The 7,741-nt window shown below is 36.9% G+C and overlaps 1 long non-coding RNA gene across 1 annotated transcript; it reads left to right on the top strand.

Annotated features, from left to right (window-relative positions):
* Positions 1-2,297: 2,297 nt before the first annotated feature.
* Positions 2,298-7,536, top strand: LOC141362147 (uncharacterized). The gene is made up of 3 exons (XR_012368138.1): positions 2,298-2,565; positions 2,711-3,542; positions 6,080-7,536. It is a non-coding gene; the product is annotated as an uncharacterized lncRNA (long non-coding RNA).
* Positions 7,537-7,741: the final 205 nt, after the last annotated feature.

Here is a 7,741-nt window from a genome sequence, read left to right as displayed (position 1 = left end):
TGGGTGAGTGTGCTATTGACGTGTGTACACCTGGAGTGTTGCAGTGTTGTGCCGTGTCTCATGTCGCCTATACTTGCCTCTAGATCCAGTAGAAGCGCTGTGTGTGTGGTCTCGTGGAGTGCAGTAACAGTAGTGCCAACGTGGAACTATTTTGCCATCACCCCCGCCTGTGTGCTCAGCCTCGAAGAGAAACCGTGAGTATATAAATCAAAACACTGTGAGAGTAACCATACCACCGGAGAAGGAAAAAGGAAACATTACTGCTATCGACCTGACTCCCTCGAGTAAATGTAATTCGTTACTGTACTTAAGTAGTTTTTTCGCGTATCTGTACTTTACTTAAGTACTTTTATTTTGGGAGACTTTTACTTTTACTTTACTACATTTTAAAGTCAAATATCTTACTTTTTACTCTACTACATTTTGAAAAATCGGTCGTTCCTTTTTATTTATCAGTGGATAAAAAACTTAACCGGGCAAACTAAAGCTGCACAAAAAAAACTAAGATGCACACGTGATGCGTCAAACCACCAATCAGGGTACAGCATGCGCTTCGTTTTGAACTTGTTTTGGTTGCCGCGCTGGTTCATGTAAGCGACGCGAGTCGAGTGCAGCAGCCAGCCAGTGTATCGTTTGGAGAATGAAACTGCATTCATAAAAAACGGAGGAAATAACTTGACCCGCCACAACAACAATGGCCTTATTTACGCGAGTTTTTTTAAGTCCTTGAATAAAAGAACGAGTCCTTCGTGTCTTCTCTGCCTGCCTTGAAACGGTGCTATGTCTTTTACAAGAACACTCCTTCAAATCTAAGGAAACACGTAGAGGTAAGGAATTTTTATTCTGGTAATATTTTTAAATGAGCAATCTTAACAGTAGCTTGCAGTTTCATTGTGTAGTTAAAATATATACGACGTTATCATGAATAAATTTTAACCAAGTTAGCTATGTAGGCTGGAGCTATTTTTAGCCGAATAGTTAGCTGTTTAGTTAGCTGTTTAACTTAAGTTCAATGTATTTGAAGCTCAGTGCTTTGTTATTGTGAAATGACAATCAATCGCTATCAACACTGTTGTAAAATATAAACGACATTTTGTGTAGCCATGCAGTGTATGATGCTTAAACAGGCAGGTGGATTGGAGTGCTCCCTATTAACTGAGATTGTTATTTTCAAGAGTTTTGCTTCCAAAATATATTAATACATTTATTTATGTATTACAATATACATATCACATGCTAAAGCACATGAAATGTTTCTTAAATTATATTCTGTAAGGCTTGATGTATTTGTCAAAGGAAGGGAGACTGATTTCTAGATTTAATGTTTTGAATCTTTACTTTTGCAGAGAAAGCATGGTAGCCAACATTAAAGGCGGAGTCCATGATGTTTGAAAGCCAATGTTGATATTTGAAATCACCTAAACAAACACGCCCCTACCCCAATAGAATCTGGACCTTCTGTTGATAGACCCGCCCCACACATACGCAACCCGGCATTTGATTTGATTTGATTGGCTATAAGTGTGTTTTGGTAGTCGGCCCGTCTCCTTTTTCAAAGCGTTTTTGCAAACATTGTGGACTCCGCCTTTAAAAGGTATGTTGCTGTAACCTCATCAAGGAAAAGAAACCTGGAAAGTGAGGAGGCTCCAATAACCTCCAGATAGTAAAAGAAAACTCCTGAGAACCTGTGCTTAATTCATGCACTTAAACTGTTAAATTATTTAACAAATAAATCTTGAAATGAGACTTACTGCACTCAAATCTTGTTATTTCATTTGGTGCTAAAGGATTTTTTTTGCTTTAAGGTTTTAGGCTTATGATAATTTTAATAGACATCAGTGTCTGATTAATTAATGTCATGTACAAATCATTTCAGCCCAGAAGACTACGAGGAGAAGATTGGAAATAAAAAACGACATCTGAAATCGTCAGTCGTGCCCGTCCCTGTGTTACTTCTCACGGAAAATCCGGTATGTATTGAGTACTCTTTATTGTAGGGTATATTGTATTGTGTATTGATCGTTATGCTACATGTATGGGATAATGTATATGAAGCAGGTTGTAATATAAGCCCAGATAGTCTTGTATCACACTGTAGGGTCTTATTCCACGATAACAACGGCAACAATCAGTACATTACAGTTAAGAAACATTAATTATTGATTTTACACATTTTATTATCTCATTTATTTAAAGTTTTTACATAAGACAAGACGTTAAAATGTCATTGACACAATTTTGTAATATAAATATTTCGATTTTTATTTATAATCATGTGTGATCTATTGTTGTAGGAATCTCAAGCGGATCCTGTTGTTGCTACTCAATCAAGTCTTTGTTACACTACACAAAAAGATCAGGAAACAGATGTCCTTGGTGTATCAACTTTTTTTTGAAGATTTTCCACTCTCAACTCCAGTCAAACATAGCAGCAAAGAAGATAATGAAGGAATTGTGGCCGGACTCGAATTAATGCTTAAAAGTCCTGAATCAATTCCAAGTAGGACAGGTCCATCAACATCTGGGACATACATTGCCTTTCCTCCAATACGTTTCTGTCAGCCAGTAAATACTCCTATGTGTTTCGTCATGCAATGTGTAGCTCGGTTGTCGTGTTGTTTGGATTATGTTGTTTAACTGTTGTTTACATAACTACTTTTAGTTAAATTACTTCTACTTTAACCTCTATTTATTTTATGAATTGTTTTAGGAAACACAAAGGGATTCTGCTGTGCAGGCTCAGCCAAGTTTGTTTTTCACATCAACAGAAAAGGATCAGAAAAAGTTGTCCTGGATGTGTCATCACTAGAGGGTGTTCCACAGTCAACTCCAGTTAAACACAGCAGCAAAGCTGGACTCAAGTTCACGCTTAGAAGTCCAGAATCCTTTTACAGTAGGACAGGTCCATCTACATCTGGGACATATATTTATGGAGCTAAAAGAGTCTCAATAAAGATAAATGCACACACACACGATTCATACATGCACACACATGATTCATACATGCACACACACACATGATTCATACATGCACACACAGGATACACAAATGCTCACAAATTTACAAATGCACACACACAATTTAAAAAGCACAGAAGATTCACAAATGCATACAAAATTCAAAAATGCACACAAAATTCATAAATACACACACAAATAATTTTTTTTACAAATGCACTCAAGATTTAAAAAGGCAAAGGATAAGATTCATACATGTATTTCTGATGCACACACAAATATATCTTGATTTGCAAACTGATTGCGTTCTGTGAACTTCACTGCATTTGTGTGTGAATTTTGAGACGCCCCTGCCTTGGCTTGACACACAAATGACTTTTTTTAAATACGGAATTATCTGCAACCAATCAGATATCTCCAATGTTTTAGCCAATCACAAGAACGCACCCCACGTGGGGATTGGTTACGTGTCAGCCAAACACATGAACGCGTTCACCCAGCGCGCGGGATATGCACGTGGTGGAGTTTTGTCTTTCAGTCAATAGTGAGACCTCAACATGGCTTCTGGAAACGACAGGGAAGCGGTAAGTATAACTTAAAGTGTTTAGCTAGTTATCTCCTTGTTATGAGATGTTGTTGTTAATGTTAACCTGTCTAATTGTGCAACTATCAACATAAACTAGCGAGCTATGCTAGCGCGTCGTAATGCTAATAGGGTCAGGCTAGTATCTTTCCATAAAGTTGAAATTCTTGTGAATTAAGTCACTGTTTGAAAGAGTCTGTCGCCCGAAGCCGAGGTAGCAGCTAGGGCATTTGTGCAGTTATTGCCCTCGGCCACAATTTTGCGTTGTAACGTTAACTTAAGTGAAACAGGTGTTTCCGTCCAGAATCTCACCCCCTTGAATTTCCACGCTTGACACCGCTCAATGATTCTGGTGCGATTGGTTTAGTTTCTGTCTGTCTACAAAGATGTTTTAAACTAAATGTTTCGAAAATTGATCGCAGGCTGAGACAATGTGAGGAATACTATCTGTTTTTGATGAAACATAAACTCAGTTTAGGTTAAGTTAAACATTAAAACGCTCAATCTGCTTTAGAATTGTGACTTGATTTTCTAGCGTTGCAGCCTGCTGTTCTGTGTAGTGGTTTGCGTGTGTTTTGTACTGTAATGTAATGTATGTGTAACATTAAGTGGGCAGCCTGTTGACCGAATTCAGGGTGTATAAAATAAAGTAAAATTAAACTTAATTGACGTTCGCTATTAATTTCTAACGTTGCTATGTAAATGTAAACACCACTAATAAAATGTCTGGTAATTGAGCTGTATAATTATTTTACATCTGAGATTTTTGTACACAAGTTACCTTCGTGTATTATACATTAGTTGCACATTCTTAAAGATAATAAACTATAAAGATGCAGACAAATCTGACAATGGAAGAGAATGAAATAAGTCCAAATGAGTGCTGTCCAAATATCTGTAAATAACATGCTTGCAAATTTCAAAATGGGCAAAGATCCTGTTCCAAGCGAAAAGATCTAAATTTCCATTGTGTTATATTTATTATTTACTGTTATACACAGTGCAATATAAACCATTGTTTTATTTGGAAAAATTTAATTGTTAAACTGTGTGTAACATTGTTTAATAAATATTTTTCACAATATTAAGTCACTGGATGAAGTCTTTACCAAATGAATAAATATAAATGCTTATATTACTTTTGCTGCCAGTGCAGCCACAGCTAATGCATTGTAATATCCATTATGATATACTATTACAGGATCTTTTTTAGGAGGAACCACACTGCAATTTCAGCATTGTTAAAGGGTACATGATATGCCAATTTGAACAATATGTAATATAAGTCTCAGGTGTGTCCAGAATGTAGCTGTGAAGTCTTACCTTAACGCTGCTGAAACTAACAGGAACTGTTTTAGGGGGAACCATACTGTATAGTTCATCATAGGTGATATTACAGTGAGTTAGCTATGGCAGGGAGAAATGCACTGGCAACAAAATATAAGCATTGACATTTTTTCATTTGGTAGAGACTTCATCCAGTGATTTACAAAAAGATTCATGAAACAATGTTAGACACAGTTTAAGAATTGGAAATGTTCAATTAAAAACAAAACAATTGGTTTATACTGCACTTAATGTAGCCTATTATAGTAAATAATAAATATAGCACAATACAAATAAATGTCAAATTAGATCTTTCTGCATGGAACAGGATTATCTTTGACCGTTTAAAAAAATTGCAAGTATGTTATACAGACATTTGGACAGCACTCATTTAGGCTTTTATTTCATTCTCTTCCATTGTCAGAGTTGTCTGCATTCTTATAACTTAGTTAATTATCTTTAAGAATGTGTAACTCTGTCTTATTTATAATATGAATATAACTTGTTACATGTACACAAATCTCAGATGTAAAATAATAATACAGATCAATTACAGACATTTTATCAATTGTGTTTACATTTAGGAGTAATGATGAGTTGATATGGGGCAATAATACAACATATAATTAACAATTAATAGTGAACGTCAAATAAGTTTGAGACTTTATTTATAACTTAACGTTACCCCTGAATCCTGTCAATACGCAGACACTTACACATTACAGTACAAAACACAGCGTACAACAATGCACATAACCACTGGCTGCAACCAACGATGGACAATAAATTCACAATGCTTAAGCATAGTGACAGTTCAGATGTGACGTGTAAGTAACTTAAAACATTTACGATGTTTACCTAAACTGAGTTTACCTAAACTGAGTCTTCATCAAAACAGATAGTATTTCTCACATTGTCTAAGCCTTTGATACATTTTTCGCAACGATTTAAGGAAAGCAATGATTTTAAACATCTTTGTAGACAGACAGAAACTAAATCAAACGCACCAGAATCATCGAGTGGTGTCAAGCGCGTGCACGCAGGGGGGGGGATTCTGGATGAGAGTCTGATTTCGGCACAACACCTGCATAAGACGAAGCTGAAGTTGGCCTCCAATTCACAGCTTCTGATTCTGCATTTAAGAGGAAAGTTAAAAAAGTTTACAGACAGCAAGTGAATAAAATTAAATATCTATTTCTCACTATCCCTTAGGAATCACTGAAGCGTGAAATCTTTCTGAGATTGCATGACCGACTGCTACACATCTTGGAGAGGCAGCCTGTTGACATGGAAGGGTTATATTTTGTTTGCCATCAGAATTAAGTTTTATTAAGTGCTCTGGATGACGCAGTGAATGTAGGGGAAGAATTATTATCTGGACTTAGGATTATCTGGATTTAAGTACTGTTATCCAACAGGAAATGGAGAATGAGCAGACATTCATAACACTGGATTTGCAGAAGGGCTTTCGTGGGCGTCCACGATTGACGACGTCAGTAGAGACCCTCACACATCTTCTAGAACTTGGACTGCCATCAAAATGCATCGCTAGACTCCTCAGTGTGTCGAGAGCTACGCTTTTTAGGCGGATGGCTGAAAATAATCTTTATATATCTGCATCATACAGTGGCTGCAGTGATGATGAATTGGACTCGTTGATCACAGGAATTAAGAGCACAATGCCAGATGCTGGATGCAGAGTAGTCAAAGGTGCTCTACTTGCACAGGGACACAGAGTGCAATGGGACAGAGTGTATGCATCCATGCATCGCGTGGACAGTGTAGGTGTGCTTTCCAGGATGACTCGTCTAAGATGTGTGGTGAGGAGGACATACACGGTTCCTCACCCAAAGTACATGGTGCACATTGACACCAATCACAAGCTCATCAGGTATGTAAGTAAGTAAGTAATTTTATTTCTATAGCACCTTTCGAGAGCAGTGTCACAAAGTGCTTTACAACATAAATACAGAAATATACACATAACAGTACCATAGACTAAAACAAAAACAAAAATAAATACAAAAATAAAAAGATTTTTTTTAAAAACCAAGCAATAACATGAATGCCACTTTAAATAGATATGTTTTTAACTGCCTTTTAAAATTGACCACTGAGTTTGTTGATCTTAAGTCCAGCGGAAGAGTGTTCCATAGCTTGGGAGCCGTGACTTCAAATGCACAGTCACCTTTAGTCTTTAGTCTAGAACGTGGAACCACTAGCCGGGCGGAATTGCTGGATCTCAGATTCCTGCTAGGAATATGAGGTTGCAACATGTCCTTTATATATGCCGGCGCTTGCCCATGTAAAGCCCTAAATACTAAAACCAAGATTTTATATTGAATTCTGAATTTCACAGGGAGCCAATGTAGCGTCATTAAAATTTGAGTTGCTGAAGACCTTTTCGGGAACTTTGTTAAAAGTCTGGCGGCCGCATTTTGTACCCCTTGTAGCCGTTTCAAGGATGAATTATTTAAACAAGTAAAAAGAGAGTTGCAATAGTCAATACGAGAGGAAATAAAAGCGTGAATAATGAATTCCAACTCCACAGTAGTTACCACTGGCCTCAGTTTAGAAATGTTTCTCAGTTGATAAAAGCAATTTCTAACTAAATGACTTACATGATTGTCAAGACTAAATGCTTTCCCCATGTGTACACCAAGATTACGAATTGAAGACTTAACAGAGTCTGCTAATGGACCAAGATGTGTCATCACTTTCGGGAGGACATCATCAGGGGCAGAGATTAAAACTACAGTTTTTAACAGACTTTAAACAATTTAAAAGAATAGACAATTTTGTACACTCATTCGGTTTAAAAGAGATATACAACTCAAACCCCGCCTTCTTCCGGGTTAGGCCACACCCACTGAT

The sequence above is a fragment of the Misgurnus anguillicaudatus genome, chromosome 25, assembly GCF_027580225.2.
Source record: "Misgurnus anguillicaudatus chromosome 25, ASM2758022v2, whole genome shotgun sequence".
In the NCBI taxonomy this organism is placed as follows: Eukaryota; Metazoa; Chordata; class Actinopteri; order Cypriniformes; family Cobitidae; genus Misgurnus; species Misgurnus anguillicaudatus.
This window is presented reverse-complemented; position numbering and strand designations above follow the sequence as displayed.